General features: G+C 40.0%; 1 protein-coding gene across 1 annotated transcript in view; it reads right to left on the reverse strand.

The window, feature by feature from the left end:
- VWA3B (von Willebrand factor A domain containing 3B) overlaps positions 1-18,641 on the reverse strand; it is a 222,067-nt gene that overhangs the window by 22,833 nt on the left and 180,593 nt on the right.

Genomic DNA, 18,641 nt, shown 5'->3' on the forward strand with positions numbered 1-18,641 from the left:
ATCACACTGTTGAAGAATTACAGAACATGCGTATACCGCATACTCACTCTGGTGTACTTTTTGTGTTGCTATCCAGAACAGGCTTTTAAGATTGAACTGATTGGGAACCAGTGCATGTAGAAAATGAGGCAAAAATTTGCAGTCTAAATCTAATCAAGCTTTGTTAAAACAAAATAAGTCAACTTTTTTTTTGGTCTTTCTGTCTCTTCTAGGGCCCCACCCAGGGCATATGGAGGTTCCCAGGCTAGGGGTCCAATTGGAGCTGTAGCCACTAGCCTACGCCACAGCCACAGAAACACAGGATCTGAGCTGTGTCTGTGACCTACACCACAGCTCACGGCAATGCCAGATCATTAACCCACTGAGCAAGGCCAGGGATTGAACCCACAACCTCATGGTTCCTAGTCGGATTCGCTAACCACTGAGCCACAACAGGAACTCCAGCCTTTTTTTTTTTTTTTTAATTTGTTGTGGCTTTATTTATAATAGCCCCCAAACAGAAGATTCAAATATCAGTCAATGAAAGAATGAATAACCAAATTGTGACGCATTCCTACCTTGCAGCATTCAGAATAAGACAACTTTTCCAGAGAATAGGACCCAGTGTATTAAACTTTAATATTTATACAATATATAATCCAAAAATAATGTACAAAATAGCAAGCAGACACAACCAATTCTCAAAGTAAAGGGCAATCAATAGATCACAATATTGAGATGACTCAGGTGTTGGAATAATCAGAGAAAGACTTTTAAATCAGCAGTTATAACCATACTACATGAGGTAAAGGTAAATACTCTTGAAATGCAAGGCAGTTTCAGTAGAGAAAAAGGTAACCACATGGAAATTTTAGAAGTAAAAAAATGCAATATCTGCAAGGGCTAAAGAGTAAACTGTTATGGTGGAGGGAGACTTGAAGACAACAGAAACCCAATCTGAAGAACACAGAGAGAAAAGATTTTTTTAAATGAGCAAGGGCCTTCCTATTCCAGATAGCCCCTTCGAGCCCAGCAGAGTTATAATCTCTCTGGGAAGACTTACCCTCAGGCAATTTCAGAAAAGAAAAAAAACAAAGGAAAGGACCAAGGCTTAGAGTTAATGTGATGACTGTGTCCACTGCAGGAAGAAACGGGTACCTTCAATTTGATTTGGAAAGTCCAATTCTAAATCCTATTTTCTATGCTTGATGATTGATCTTTAGTCGAAAGACCCAATCCCCACTATTCACCCCTCCAAAAAAAAAAAAAAAAATCCCCAAAGCCTCCATTCCATCATCCAGAAAAGTCATTATTGAGGACTATTGCTCTGGTACAATAAATTTAAAATGAATTACTATAACATATGCATCCTATATGGAATGGATGGGCAATAGGATCCTACTGTACAGCAGAGGGAAAATGTATGTGATTGGGTCACTTTGCTGTACAACAGAACTTGACAAAACATTGTAAATCAACTATACATTAATAATAATAAGAAGAAGAATTACTAGAAAACAAAAATAGACATATAGTGTTTGGGTTTCTAGGTAAAATCTAAGGATTCTGAAAAGAAACTGGTAGCAATTGGGTTGGAAAAGAAGGCAAGAATTCAAAGTACCACCAAACTGTTTACCATTTTTTTTCTCTGGAATTCCCTGGCTTAATTTCAAGGCAGCCCAAAACAAGATGCTGGTACCAAATACGGACAGAGAGAGCTCTAAAAAAAGCCTTCTAATTCTGGCTTGAGAAATGGGAAAAGGAACTCTCATTTCTCAGAAAATATATAGAAATCCCCCTCTCTTTTCTCCCCCATTCTCAGACCTCAGTCCCCAGGCAATTCTAGGTAGAGGCAGCAGTGTTGACAACATGAGCCTAAAGGAGACAAAACCTTGCAGGAGTAGAATATTCTTGTTCTGACAGGGTGAGCGAACCCCCACTGTCCCCTCTATGTATCTGGCCTCTGTTTGGCCCCAGATGCAAGCATAATATGTGGAAGCATGCAAATGAGTTGGAAACATAAAACCCCTGACTTCTGGCTGAAAAACTGGAAAGAGGAACCCCAGGAAACCAGAAACTACTGGGAAGGTCACTTATATTAGAAAAGGGAAGGCCAACTATTACCGCAATACCAAAACAAAGATATCACAAGAAAAAGAACACTACATGTGTTCCTCATGAATATAGATGCAAAAATCTTTAAGAAAATATCAGTGAATCGACCTAGCAACATACAAGAATTATACACAGTGACCAAGTAGGACTTATCCAAGGAATGTAAAGCTAGCTTCACATCCATAATTATGGATTCACAACTAATGTAATGCTCCAAATTAATAAGATAAAGAATAAGACCATATTATTATTTTAATACACAAAGAAAGAGCATTTGACAGAATCCACAAGCCTTTCATAATAAAGATTCTCAACCAACCAGGACTAGAAGGGGACCTATTTGACTTGAATCAGGAATCTGTGAAAAGCCCATAACAAGCATGATACTTAATGGTAAAAGAAGGGATGATTTCCCCTCAGGATCAGAAACAAGGCTAGGCACTCTTGCCACTTCTATTTAACACTGTACTTGAGGTTCTAGTCTGTGCAATCAGGCAAGAAAAAAATAAAATAAAATAAGGGAATTCAGACTGGAAAGGAACAGCTAAAATTAACTTTCTTCATAAATGATATAATCCTAAATATGGAAAACCCTGGGCAAGCCACATAAACACTACTAGAGTTAAGAAGTTTTGCATGATGTCATGATGTAAGATAAATATACAAAAAACAACTGTCTTCCTATGTACTAATAATGAATAGTCTAAAAATAAAATAAAATAATTCCTTTTATAATAGCATCAAAAAGAATAGACTAAGGAATAAATTTATCAAAATGAAAGACTCATACACTGAAAGACCCATACACTGAAAACTATAAAATACAGCTGAGAGAAATGAAAGGTCTAAGAATGGAATGACATATCATGTTTATGGATGAGAAGACTTGATGTTGCTAAAACAGCCATTTTTTTACCAAATTCATCTCTAGATTCTACATAAATCACATCAAAATCCAAGTAAGTTTTGTTTCTGGTTTTGTTTTTTGCAGAAATTGAGATGCTGATCTTAAAATTTACATGTAAATGTAAAGGACCCAGAAGAGCCAAAATAATTTTGAAAAAGAACAAATTTGGGAGTTCCCATTGTGGCTCAGCAGGTTAAGGATGCAGGTTTGACACCTGTCCTCGCTCAGCGAGTTAAGGATCCAATGTTGCCGTGGTTGTGCAGCTCTGAATTGACCCCTGGCCCAGGAACTTCCATGGGTTTGGCCACAAAAAGAAAAGAAAAAGAACAAATTTGGTAGACTAATTCTTACTCTTCTTGATTTCAAAACTTAACTCAAGAGCTTCAGTAATTAAGAGTGTGGTCTTGGCATAAGAACAGTCATATGATCAAAGGAACAGTATTGAGAGTCGAGAAATAAATCCTTATATTTATGGTCAATTGGTTTTTGACACTCTGGAAAACCTGTAGGCAGCGTCTTTAAAAATTAAACCTAAACTTACTGCATGCCTTAGAAATACCTTTATTAGATATCTAGCCAAGAGAAATAGAAACTTACATCACACAAACACTTTTAAAATTTTTATTTTTTTATTTTTTGCTTTTTAGGGCCACACCTGCCACATAGGGAGGTTCCAAGGCTAGGACTCAAATTGGAGCTACAGCTGCCGATCGATGCCACAGCCACAGCAACGCAAGAACCAAGCTGTGTCTGTGACCTACACCACAGCTCATGGCAATGCTGGATCCTTAACCCACTGAGCAAGGCCAGGGATGGTTCCTAGTTGGATTTGTTTCTGCCGAGCCACAATGGGAACTTCATCACACAAACACTTTTATGTGAGTATTCATATCAGCATTTCACAATATGGAAAGGTGGAAATAACCCAAAGGTCAGTTGACTGGGGAAACAAAATGTGGTATATCCATGCAATGGAATATTATTCAGCCATTTATATACGAAACTTACTGGAAATGCAAACTTATAGAGACAGATATTGATTAGTGGTTACTTGGGGCTTGAGACTGACTCCAAATGGATCTTTTTGGGTGATAGAACTGTTCTGAAACTGGATTGTGGTGATGTTTGAAGCTCTGTCAGTCTTGCTCAAAATCACTGAATTGAAATAGGTGAGTTTTATGGTGCAAAAATTATATTTCTAAACCTCTGCTTAATAGACAGCCATCTATTTCTTGTTTGCTCTAACTGCTCACAGTATTTTGCATACAGTAGGCTGAATTAGTGAATGAGCATAGATGTTCCTTAAGCTATTCTTAATTCTAAAAAAAAAAATTAAATAGGTCTTTTTCTTCAAATCGCTACACTGTAGAAACTGTGGTTTTTCCCTCCCGGATTGTTTTAATTTTTTTCCTTTCTTGACAATTTATTAATTCTTGGGTTTCTCAAAGAAATCAGTCCTTCATCCCAATGAAAGTTCCCAGTGACATCGTTTACCAGCTTCTCATCTCTTCTCCATGACACAAGGCCAACACCAAGTACTATCACATGCATTTTGATGCCCTCTTTGTGCTGCTGTAGCTATATCATCAATAAAACATTCAATGCATGTTTTATGAGTTCATCTGCTGGCCTTCACTTAAGCAAGTCCCTAATTTATGAGGCAACTGACAATAAATATTTGGTTAACTCTAGGTGGTTTGAACACCATTTGCTCTTGGGTCATGACTCATGCTGGATATAGTTTGGGCTCTGGAAAGGTGTAGGCTCATTTCTCTGGTGCCCTGATGTAACTAGATTCTGTTGCAACTTTCTTTCATTTGTATCTATTTGGAGATGATTTTCAGGTTCATTAAAAGAAGTGAGAGTATGCTTTATTTCCTGGGACTTGAAAACTTAGAGCCAGGTCCTCAGGGAAGAAATAATGAACTAAGAGGTGAAGGCCTCTTGAAAGAATTGTGGAATATGATCACATCTTCAGACCTGTGTTGCTTGTAGCCTATGGAGTCATGGACAAAAATGTAAGAGGAATACCATGCTTTCATTTACGATGTTCCCTTCTAGTTGGATTTTGCCTGGGACCCTCCATTCTCACAGAATTTGTATTTTTTACCATCACGGTCAGTATGTCAAAGAGGATGACCCAATGTCACTGGTGGCTGGTGAATGTCAACTGCCTGTTCCCGGGCTTTCACCCAGAGGAGAAACCTAAGCACTCCTTTCCATGGGCCATCAGAATGACCTTCTGCAGGTTTGAAATGGCCTCAAGGGGAAGAGACTGGACCAAGGACAGGGGAAATGTGATCAAGTGCTGTCCAGCTGGCTGTGTGATTTTGGGCGGTCTATTAACATTTCTGGGCTTCAGTTTCTGCATGTGAGAAATAAAGGGACAAAATAAATGATCTCTCATATCTGTCCAGTAGAGTCTAGACTTTACTAGGCCTTTCTTCAATACTGGAGAAACTGTCAGGTCACATGTGTACAAGGAAAGGGACACAAGCATGATACCCATGCTGGTAGTTGTTACAGTATAACAGAAATGTAATGGCCAGAACTGTGACATGAGCAGCACAGTTTTCCAACATAATATTCCAAAGAGATGCCCATCCCACAGTTTTCTATAGTCAGTTCTTCAAGGAAGCCTCCATGTACAGTATTCTCATTATTGATAGAATTCAGAATCTTGAGAATCTGGAATACGCCAAATTAAATCAGTTGTTGTGTAAATACCTCACCTTTACATAAAGTTAACTTCCAAAGCCACCTTGCTCCATACCATCAGGTTCACAGCAAAGACCAATGAGCCAGGGAGCTACTGTTGGTCCCTGAGGCATCAGCCTTATCACCTTCAGACTGATAACAACCTGTTATTACAAAGATGTCCACATAGATTCCAGAAATCCATTTCTCCTCCTTAGATTTCATCAACATAACAGACAAGCCATTTATTAGAACCTATGCCTAGATATATTTAAAGCTCCTTTTCAAAATTCTAAATGAATATAGTCCCATAACTTATTTAATTTGCCTCCTTTTATCTCTAGATTCCAAATGTTGATTCTAGCCAGAAGCTAACCAATGATTGCTTTCTACTATTTCACAGGTACAAAGTGAAAGTCATTTGCCCCAAATCATCAGAGAGCTTTTTTTCCCCCTATAGTTTCTGCTTGCTTCCCAATTCATTTGATACAGAACGAGCCCTCACTCTGTGAACTTTCCCTGCATTGGCAACAGCAATGAACGAGAGCAATGCAGTGTGTTCATTTTTAACACACTGAAAATGCCCCTGGATAAACTACCTTAGAAATGGCTAAAAAAGAACATTACAGATACTAAAGGGTCTCCGATGCTCACATTCACTCTGCTCTTGTTTCTCACTGTTACTGCTATTGGCAAAAATTCATTTCTGGCTGTGTCCACAACATGCAGCTCTATGGAAGGGCCCATCCACTGTACACAGTGATTCTGCCATATCTCTGGCAATTCACTGGCAATTCAGTAAACCACAGAGAGAGGAGCCATGGCAAAGCAAACATACGGGGCCAGCTTTCATGAAATGGTTCATTCACAGAAGCAGAGCCACTGGTCTCCCAGGATGGGAGGGACAGTGTCAGGGCAGCTAGCCACATCACCCCTTGTACCTCAGTGTTGACGGCACCTTTCCAGAAAGATGAGAGCCCACTCTTTCTGAATCTTGCCAAAGAATTTAGAGACACCGTACAAAGTAGCCCATCCAGGGGACATTCCCTGCCATGGTCATCTATGCACATGCACCACACAAGCACACTACTGGTCTTTAAGAAGAAATCCATGGCAGATGCGAGTCAGAGAGGATAGAGAATGAGAGAACAGAAATGCTAGCACTGAATAGATAAACTGACACACCTCTGGGCTTAGATGCATGGGAGCAGCTGCATCTAGTTTCAGTGAGATAGGCCATGATGCTGGCAGTAGGACCTCGGTCCACTGGGTAATTTGATTTTGCCTTGTCTCCTAAATTCAGAGAATCCAATTCACTTCTTGGCCAGAGTCAATTATCAAGTGATGTAGCTCATGTTCCACGATGGTGCCACCCTCCTTTCATTACTTAGAATTTGAAGGTCATGCTCTGAGGTTTGCACTGGTGGGTGAAGTTACTAAATGCCTGATGCTTTAGAATTTTCACATCAGGTACAGATGACATTTCTACGACAGTCTTCAACTCAAAATCTTTTTACAAAACTACTCTATTTTTTCCTGCTCCAAATTATTGAACTCTGCCATACCCAGTCCCAAGATGTACTAGCGGCAGCTTCAACATGCTGTCTGTCCCTGTTTTGTCCTTAAAGCCAAGTAAAGTCTGTGACCACTGTAATAAAGATATGACACGCAGTGTCAGGCATGTTCTGACCTTTCCTTTCACTAGGATACCTAATTATAAGACCAGAACCTGTGCAAACTGTCACTGTGAATAATTCAGCTCTTTTTAAAACCTTGGTGAGGATTCACTATTTCTCCCCTCATTTAGATTAAGGGGGGTTTTCTCCACCAAGAGTATCCAGGGTTTGTGTCCCTTTCAGAAATAGGTCCTGGGGAGAAAATGAGAAGACCCTACAGGAAAATTTAATTCAGGGGTGGCAAACCTCTGCCCAGCCCCTCCAGGCAGTAGAGTGATCAACTCCTGGTAAAGAGTTGAAAGGCCTTGCAGCACTTTCCTTTCCAGGGCATTTTTTTCTTTTTGGTCTTTTTTGGGGGGTTGCACTCACAGCATATGGAAGTTCCCAGGCTAGAGGTCAAATTGGAGCTGTAGCTGCTGGCCTATGCAGCTGAGTGAGGCCAGGGATTGAACCTGCATCCTAATGGATATTAGTCAGGCTCGGGTTCATTACTGCTGGCCAAGTAAAGAACTCCTGTCATTGGCATTTTAACAGAAGTCAAACCCTAAGGTGGAGTGAAGCTCTAAGTGGAATTTCCTGCCTTAGCCCCTTCACTTTGAAGAAGAAGCCAAATCACCTTGTAAGATCTCTCACAAGCACTGCAGGTGGGTGCTTTTTCTGTGAAAAGGTGAACTTATTTTGGTGTATTTTGAATTATTTATTTATTTGCTTACTTATTTATTTTGGGTAGCAGCAAAGGAACCTAGTATATATGCGTCAGATGCTGAATAAAATGTTTTCCCTAGCTTGAAGAGAAAACTTGTAACATCTTCTCAAGGAACAGTCCCTCCTTGCTCTTTGAGGGAAGGATCAAAGAGAGAAAAACCAGAAATGCTTTATGGATTTAAACCTGAGAATCACCACAGCTCTGACATCTGCCATTTGGATGCTATTGATGCAGCTAGCCGTGGGCAGAGATGAACATCACACATGGAGCCACCTCTGTGTCAGTGGCTGGAGTGTGGGCCACCACAACCTGTCTACTGTGACTATAGTACACGTATCTCACGAGGCTATGGCATAAAAATAAATGCCGGGCTTTTAAGACAATATTTTAGGAGACCCCTGTGCTAGTTACTCTGGTCCACCCATCCTGCCCAGGTCCTTGCCCCAGGACTGCCAATTTTCCTTGCTGGCTGACTTCCCCAGAGGATGAGCTGACGGGAGGCGGGAGGGCAGAGGGCAGCAGGAAGAGGTAGGCTGGGGTATGGGTTCCCGCTCCCTCCTGCCCTTTGTCTCTCCAGGCATACCTTGCACTCCTGCCAGGGTACTTCACTCTCCTGGGCTCCAGTAGCACTGCTTCCTTCCGCCCTTCAAGTCTCGAAGTGGATTTCTTGCCGCCAGCACAGGGGTGAAATCCTCTGTTGGCTGCCTTAGACCTGCCTCCACCTCTGCAAACAGTCCCATCACTAATACTTCTTCACTTGAAGCAACTGAATTGGATTCTGCTTCCTGCCGGGACCCTACTGATAAGCCCTCCATACTTAGCTCTCCTCCTCCAGCCCGGGAGATCAGTGACCACCCCTAAACCTGTCTGGAGTTGAATTGATGCCAGTGAAAAAGGATAAGCTTTGTGGTAGGAGAGTGCTAGACAACCCAGCCAAGAGGGTTGTCTAGCTTCAGAATGAAAAAACAATCTGGCAGGGATTTTTATCCCTAGAGCTTTTCCCCCACTTCCTGCTCCTGAACACCAGGATATTAGACAGAAACTACTTTGGATGATATTTAGAGTTGGTGGGAGTTTTTCCTTCCTTTAAATTTCCTTCAGTGGCTGCTGTTCCCAACTAGGACCCTCTCTTTCAATCCCTAGCTAACTGTGGTACAATCGTGAGGTTGGCAGCATCTTCTCTTTGGCCTCCTCATCCATCTTATCTGGGCATCTCGCTTTCTCTAAGATTTCAGCTCCACCTAGGCCACATGTCCCACCCACCATCATCCCCCAGGAGCCCATGGTTGGGGGGGGGATCTCATTCCCAGATGTTAAATCAGCACCAAGGTACTGGTCCAAACGTGCAGTTGTTCTTTGTGTGATGCATCCCTGGTGCACACCCCAGACCTGCTAATCCCCCACCCTCACACCAGTGGGTCTTATGTGTCCCCAGAGAACAGTTCACAGTCACTAGGGAGTTAGTTCTCCTACCAGATTCAACTATCAGCAGAAGAGACTGAAGATTCTACTTGTGGGATGAGAAAGGCTGACGAATCATGGAGGGTTAAGGTGTGAGGCTTCCCTTGTTCCTTAAAGAGGGAGTATTGAGAGCTATAAAAGGATGGCTTATAATGCATGAATGACAATTGGTCTATTTATTATTTAGGAACAAATACAACAAATGACTTCATTTTTATATAACACAAAGGAGTTTTTAAAGTCTTCCCAACTAATGATCTCCTATGTAGTGTCAAAGTCACAAAAATATAATGTTTTCAAATGCAAGTGGTCTCTTTCTGTCCCTTCATTCTCCCATTCCCATCTCACCTAGTATCAGCCACATCCTCCCTCCTGCTGTGCAGATTCCTAATGCTCTCTTTCTCCTGGAACACTCAATTCGACATTCCTCAAGGCCACAGACTCCAGATTCTTTGCTGGTCATATCTTAGAGAAATAACCACATGCAACCATCTGTGTAAGTACATTTCAAAATCCCCTTTATGGTTGCTTACAGCTGTGTACAACTTAACAAGGTTTTCTGCTTCCAAACTTTTCAAGGCAGTCAAGGTTATGGATGCAGAAGCCTGTTGGGTCTTTCTGAGCCTGGGTTCTGTGGGATTTGCTCTTGAGAACAATCCTTATTTAGTAAGGAAATGCTGCAGGACAACATAGCTAGGGCTGCCCTAGACCAGGCTCCCAGGAAGAACTAAGGAAAGTTAACTATAATTCAGACACCCTTCGTGATTTCTACCATACTGCAGCTCTGAGGGCTTGGTATGGGCCAATGATGGTTAAATCTGCAATCATGGCAACAAGAGGGATGGCTGTTGAAGGGAGCTTTCAAGGGGAATTTAAAACTTCAGAATTAAGATCTCTCCTTTCATTATAGACAGTAAACCAAATACCTATCTCCAGGGGTGCCACAAAAAGAGTGGATGATGGAAATGGGGGGGGGGCAATTAAGCATGAAATGTGCCCAGTATAGGGTGCTGGGCAGAGCAGGTGGGATAATGGTGAAAGTCTGAGGGGAGAAAGAAGGGCGCAGTCCAGCCAGACACTGGCACGTGTAGCCACTTCTCTCCACCTCTGACCCTCATCAACATAGAAATAATCAAGTTGTCCCAAACTCAGAAACCAATGCAACAGCTACTTTGGGTGCCAATGTGCTGCAAGGGAAAGTAACAGAGAGGAGGGATCAAGATGGTGGTGCTCATCCTCCTTCACAAACACATAAGAAAAAACACAGCAACATGTACAATGATTCACACAGAACATCTACTGCCTGCTGGCAGAAGACCTTAAACCTCCAAAAGGGCAAGAAATACTCCACATAAGGAAAAAAGACAGAGAAGGAATCAGGATGGGACTAACACTCCTGAGAGGGAGCATGAAAGAGGAAAGGAACTCGCACCCAGGAAGCCACCTAACTGATGGGGAGATCAGCCAAGATGGAGGGACCTCAAAGTCTCAGAAAAATGTGCAGCAGCTGGACTGAGGAGGGCAAAACAAAGTGAGAGCCACACAGACCATTGGTACCACCGCCCCTGGACACCACAGCCTGAGACACTTGAGTGGGGGCTGGGTGCTAAGACTCACGCTCTGGAGAATGAAAAAATATAAGCAAAAATGAAGAAGCTCAGGAACCATTCCTAGTTAAAAGAACAGGAGAATTCACCTGAAGGAGCAAAAAATGAAACAGACCTCTGCAGTCTAACAGACACTGAGTTCAAAAAGGAGCCAGTGAAAATACTGAAGGAATCAAGAGCAAGAATGAAGGAATTAAGAGCAGATATGAACAGTAATGCAGATTCCTTTAGAAAGGAACTAGAAAATATAAGGAGGAGTGAGAAAACTAGATAATTCATTTGCAGAGATGCAGAGTTAAAGGCACGGGGTGGGGGGGCAGAATGAATAATGCAGAAGAATGAATTAATGACTTGGAAGGCAGAATGATGGAAATCATCCAATCAGGACAGCAGACATAAAACCAAAATGAAAAAAAAAATGAAAGCAATATGAGGGATTTATGGGATAATGTAAAGCAGGCTAATCTATGCATAACACGGATTCCAGAAGGAAAAGAAAAAGAAAGGGGGATTGAAAATATATTTGAATAAACTATGGCTGAAAACTTTCCAAATCTAAATGAAACAGATATCAAGATACAGGAAGCACGAGGGCCCCAAACAAGTTGAACCCAAATAGGCCCACATTAAGACATATTATAAAAATTGCAAAAGTTAAAGATAAAGAGAGGATTCTAAAGGCAGCAAGAGAAACACAAAGTGTTAATTATAAGGGAATCCCTTAAGGCTATCAGCTGATGTCTCTACAGAAACACTATAGGCCAGAACAGAGTGGCAAGATATATTTAATGTTCTAAAAGGGAAAAATGTGCAGCCTAGAATACTCTACCCAGCAAGGATATCATTTAAAATAGAAGGAGAAATAAAGAATTTCTCCAATAGACAAAAGCTAAAAGAGTACAGCAATACTAAACCCATTCTAAAAGAGAAATACTGAAAGGGCTCTTCTAAATAAAAAAGAAGTAAGAAGAAATAGGATGGAGGAAATCACAATTGGAAAGCAGTCACTTAAATAAGCCAGTATTCAGATCAAAAAGGGGAGAAAGAAAAACCTATTGTAAAAGCAATGATAAACACATGGAACAGAGAAAAGATAAACATGAAGATGTTAAAAAAGGACTTCAAAACAAAAAATGTGAGGAAGGAAAGTAAGAAAATCTAGACTCTTTTTTTTTTAAAAAATGTGAGCCTATAAGACTAACAGGCTAAAGCAAGCAGATATAGGAAGGGGTTAACATACTTGAAAAACAGGGTAACCACAAATCAAAACCAAACTTTACATTCACAAAGACTGAAAAGAAGAGGACACAAGCATAAAGTAAAAGGAAATTATCCAACCAAAAAAAAAAAAAAAAAAAGGAAAGGAAAGGAACAAAGGAGGAACATAGAATCAACTGGAAAACGAGGTTTAAAATGGCAATAAATACATATGTATCAATAATTATCTTAAATGCCAATGGACTGAATGCTCCAATTAAAAGGCATAGAGAGGCAGAATGGATAAAAAAGCAAGAGCCTACAATATGCTGTCTACAAGAGACTCACCTTAGGGCAAAGGACACATATAAATTGAAAGTGAGGGAATGGGAAAAGATACTTCATGCCAATGGACAAGACAGGAAAGCAGAGGTTGCAATACTCAAATCAGACAAAATAGACTTTAAAACAAAGGCCATAAGAAAGACAAAGAAGGACAATTAATGAAGAAATTAATAGAAATACTATTTAATGATAAAAGGCTCTAATCAAGAAGAGGACATTACAATCATCAATATATATGACCCTAATATAGGAGCATCCAGATTCATACAACAAATACTAACAGGCATAAAAGGAGAAATTGATGGGAATACAATAATAGCAGGAGTCTTTAATGCCCCACTCACATCAATGGGCAGATCCGTTAGACAGAAGATCAATAACGCAACAGAGATCCTAAATACGCAATAGAAAAGTTAGACTTCATTGACATTTTCAGGACACTACATCCAAAAAAAATCAGAATATACATTCTTTTCAAGTGCACATGGAACATTCTCAAGGATTGACCACATACTGGGGCAGAAAACTAACCTCAACAAATTTAAGAATATAGAAATTATTTCAAGTATCTTCTCTGACCTCAATGGCATGAAATTAGAAATCAATCACAGGAGAAGAAATGAGAAAAAACTGACTACATGGAGACTAAACAACATGCTACTAAAAAACCAGTGGATCAACAAGGAAATAAAAAGGGAAATTAAAAAATACCTTGAGACAAATGATAGTGAAGACACAACCATTAAAAATATATGGGATGCCACAAAAGCAGTTCTTGGAGGTTCAGAGTGATACAGGCCTTCAGAAAAGAAGAAAAATCTCAAATCAACAACTTAACCCATCACCTAAAATAATTAGAAAAAGAAGAACAAAAATGTAAAGCCAGCAGAAGGAAGGAAATCATAAAGATCAGAGATATAAATCAATAAAATAGAGATTAAAAAATCAATAAAACCAGGAGCTGGTCTTTGAGAAGGTAAGCAAAACTGACAAACCTCTGGCCAGTCTCATCAAGAAGAGGAGAGAATGAACTCAAATAAACAAAATAAGAACCAAAAAGGAGAAATTTCAACAGATACTGCAGAAATACAAAAATGCATAAGAGAACACTATAAACAGTTACATCAATAAAACTGACAACCTAGAAGAAATGGACAACTTTCTAGAGACATATAGTGCAGCAAAACTGAATCAAGAATAAATAGATAAACTGAACAGACTGATCACTAGAAATGAAATTGAATATGTAACAAAAACACTTCCTACAAACAAAAGTCCAGGACCAGATGGCTTCACAGACAAATTCTATCAAACAAACAAACCCACCATCCTTCTTAAACTTTTCCAAAAGGTTGAAGAAGGAACACTCCCAAATACATTCTATGATGCCACCATCACCCTAATACCAAAACCAGACAAAGATACTATCAAAAAAGAAAATTATAGGCCAATATTCCTGATGAATATAGACTCAAAAATCCTCAACAAAATTTAGCCAACCAAATTCAACAACATATAAAAAAGATCATATGCCACAATCAAATGGGATTCATCCCAAGTTCACAAGGAATACTCAACATACGCAAATCAATTGTCATACACCACATTAACAAAAGAAAAGTCAATAACCACATGATCAACTCAATAGATACAGAAAAAGCATTTGACGAAGTCCAACATCCATTCATAATAAAAACGCTTACTCAAGTGGGTATAGAGGGAACATACCTTAACATAATAAAAGCCATTTAGGACAAACCCACAGCCAGTCTAATACTCAATGGAGAAAAACTGAAACCCTTCCTGATAAAATCTGGAACAAGACAAGGATGTTCCAAGACAAGGTTGCCCACTCTCACCACTTTTACTCAACACAGTATTTATTGGAAATCCTAGCCACAGCAGTCAGACAAACGAAAGAAATAAAAGATATCCAAATTGGAAGAGAAGAGGTAAAATTGTCACTCTATGCAGAAGACATTATAGTATATATAGAAAACCCTAAGGACTCCACTCAAAAACTCGAACTGATCAATGAATTCAGCAAAGTAGCAGGGTACAATATTAACATTCATTTCTGTATACTAACAATGAAATATTAGAAAAGGAACATAAAAACACAATACCTTTTAAAATCACCCCCCCAAAAAAATTAAATACCTAGGAATAAACCTGAATAAGGAGGTGAAAGACTTATATGCTGAGAATTGTAAAATGTCAATCAAGGAAATTAAAGAGGATGCAAAGAAGTGGAAAGATACTCCATGCTTCTTGGTTGGAAGAATTAATATTATTACAATGGCCATACTACCCAAAGCAATCTGCAGATTCAATGCAATCCCTATCAAATTACCCATGACATTTTTCACAGAACTAGAACAAATAATCCAAAAATGTATATGGAACCATAAAAGACCCAGAATTGCCAAAGCAATCCTGAGGAAAAAGAAACAAGCAGGAAAAAAAAAAAAAACAAGTTTGACTCTCCCAGACTTCAGACAATATTACCAATCTACAGTAATCAAGACAGTATGGTACTGCTACAAAACCAGACATACAGACCAATGGACCAGAATAGAGAACCCAGAAATAAACCCAGACACCTATGGCCAATTAATCTCTGACAATGGAGGCAAGAATATAAAATGGGAAAAAGTCTCTTCAGCAAGTGGTCCTCAGAAAACTGGACAGCTGCATGTAAATCAATGAAACTAGAATATACCATCACACCATGCACAAAAATAAACTAAAAAATGGCTTGAAGACTTAAACGTAAGACAAGATGCCATAAAACTCCTAGAAGAGAACACAGGCAAAACATTCTCTGACATCAACCTTACAAATGTTTTCTTAGGTTAATCAGTCTCCGAAGGAAATAGAAATAAAGCAAAAAATAAACCAATGGCACCAAATCAAACTGACGAGGTTTTGCACAGCAAAGGAAACCATAAAAAAAGACAACCTATGGAATAGGAGAAAATAGTTTCAAATGATGCAACTGACAAGGGGTTAATCTCTAAAATATACAAACAACTTATACAATTCAACAGCAAAAAACCCAACAACCCAACTGAAAAATGGGCAAAAGACCTGAATAGACATTTCTCCAAAGATCTACAGATGGCCCACAGGCATATGAAAAGATGCTCAACATCACTGATTACTACAGAAATGCAAATCAAAACTACTATGAGTACACCAGTCAGAGTGGCCATCATTAGCAAGTCAACAAATAACAAATGCGGGAGAGGGTGTGGAGAAAAGGAAGCCCTCTCTGTTCGTGGGAATGTAAATTGGTACAAACACTATGGAAAACAGTATGGAGGTACCTCAGAAAACTAAATATAGAACTGTCATATGATCCCGCAATCCTGCTCATGGGCATATATCTGGATAAAACTTTCTTCAAAAAGATACAAGCACCCCTATGTTCACTGCAGCACTATTCACGATAACCAAGACAGGAACACAACCTAAATGTCCATTGACAGATGAAAGGATTAAGAAGATGTGGTGTTATACACATGATGGAATACTACTCAGCCATGAAAAAGAACAAAATAATGCCATTTACAGCAACATGGATGGAACTAAAGACTCATACTAAGTGAAGTAATTCAGAAAGATAAAGGCAAATACCACATGATATCACTTATATGTGGAATCTAATATACGGCACAAATGAACCTATCTACAGAAAAGAAACAAACTCATGGACTTGGAGAATAGACTTTTGGTTGCCAACGGGGAGGGAGTAGGATGGACTGGGAGTTTGGGGTTAGTAGGTGCAAATTATTGCATTTGGAGTGGATAAGCAATGAGGTCCTGCTCTATAGCACATGCAACTATATCTAGTCACTTGTGATGGAACATGATGGAGGATAATATGAGAAAAAGAATGTGTGTGTGTGTCACCCACATATGACTGGGTCACTTTACTGTATGGCAGAAATTGACAGAAAATTATAAATCAACTATAATTTAAAAAATCTTAAAAAATAAGAAAGCATCAGACAGACACAGATATCCAGAGTCTATAACATGCCCTGGAGTGAATCAAATACAGTGACCACTTCCCTTCTGAACACATCTGAGTGTTTCTGATTGGATCCCATGCCAACACACTTTGACCACCTTTTGCTACACATTATCAATAAACTCTAGGGAATCTTAACGAAAGAACATTTCTTCCTCTTCAAATTAAAATAATTGATCGAAATCTTTGCCTAGTGCTAAAAGAATTTAAAATGAGACCCTATTTATATACAAATCAATAAAGATGACTTGCATATGTGATAAATTTTTACCCTAGTATCTCAAAAGGCCTTGAATCTTGAGCTTTGGTTCCAACCATTTTTCACACTGAAGGTTGAGACCTGTTAGTGGTTGTGAAATCAAACCAGCAGGGCATAATAAAAATGAACTAAAAATATCACACAGTACATCACATGTGGTAAGGAGAAGTACTGTTTTAAGAAAACAATGTAGAAAAACTTCCATTGCAGAGGGCCACACTAAGGAGTGGAAAGAACACCATAGATAAGCTGCAGAGTATTAACCACCCCCCCCGACGTCCATTACCTATGGACAACTGTCCAACCTATGGGTGCTGCCCTGAACAGACAGCAGGGATTTTGGACACTGTATGCAGGGACAGGGCAGTGAAAGGAGAGCCTTAGCCCCTGGCTAAGAAAGGGGGCAGCAGTGGGCTGGTCAATACCATTACACAAACTTAATGTCTTTTCTCATTCTGGCTCACAAATCAAGTGCCCTTCATTTTTTTCTTCTCTCCTTCCTAGGAAGATCTTGAAACAAAAGTCTTCACATCCTATATTTGCTTTCCTGACTTACATCCACTCCTCCCCACTGCAAACTGGCTTCCACTCCAAAATCCCACAGAAATTGTTCTGGCTAAGATAACTAATAATCTCCCTCTTAAAAATCAAACGGCTTTCAGGCATTATCATGGAAGACTTTTCAAAACCCCTCAGTAAGACTTTAATGATGGAAAAAGCACTAACGGGCGATCCGTGTTGAGAGCATTTCCTGTTGAGTACTTCGTGCTCACCCTGTCCTGATTATATCATGTATGTTGTCTCACAATCATCTTGTAGGTGGGTTCTATGATTTTTCTAATTTGAGGATGAGGGACCTAAGCTTACAGGGTCTAAGGAAGGTCCCATAGCTAGAACACCACAGTGTCTGACACTTGCCTTCGGGGCTCTCTGACTCCAGCACCAAGGCTCTTGCCACCTCTCCTCCTTGGGCCCTGGTGTCATGGCTCCCTACCCTGGGTCCTTCTCCTCCTCTAACTTACCTGTCGTGGCCCCTTCTACAGTCTCCCCTTCCTCTCAGCACCTCAAATGACTTTCTTCCTCAACTCCAAACATGTGGCTCCTGTTGGCCTTTCAAACCTGGATGCCCTGTGGACATGTAAGAATCAAGAGCACTTAAATCAAGAGCACTTTCCCTGAAAATCCATTCTTCCTCTTATGGTACCTCTTCCTCCTGTTCTTTCATTCATTTATTCATTCAAATCTTTGGGAATGCCTACAGGGTGCCAAGTGATACTCCTAGAAGTACCTAGAACACAACGGACCAAGTCCTACCGTCATCTAGTGGAAGAGACAGAACATAAACAAATACCTACATAATGTCAGGTGGTGTAATGTGCTGCGAGGAAAACAAAAGTGTGCCAAGGGGTTACAGAATCACAGGTGTTTAGATGGACTGTCTCTCTGAGGAGCAGAGGCGAAACGAATGTGGTGGTTAATAGTGCCTCTGTCTCCCAGTTTTCCAAGACAATAAATCTGTGGGTAACCTCAACTTGGCCCCCGGGCTCACCGCACATATTCACTTTCCACAAGCTCAGGTCTCTTTTACCTATTCCCTCTGCACTGGACTGGTTTGGGTCAAGGACTCAACATTTCACAGTGGAGTCTGCACCTGGT

The sequence above is a fragment of the Phacochoerus africanus genome, chromosome 5 (assembly GCF_016906955.1).
Source record: "Phacochoerus africanus isolate WHEZ1 chromosome 5, ROS_Pafr_v1, whole genome shotgun sequence".
NCBI classification, from domain to species: Eukaryota; Metazoa; Chordata; class Mammalia; order Artiodactyla; family Suidae; genus Phacochoerus; species Phacochoerus africanus.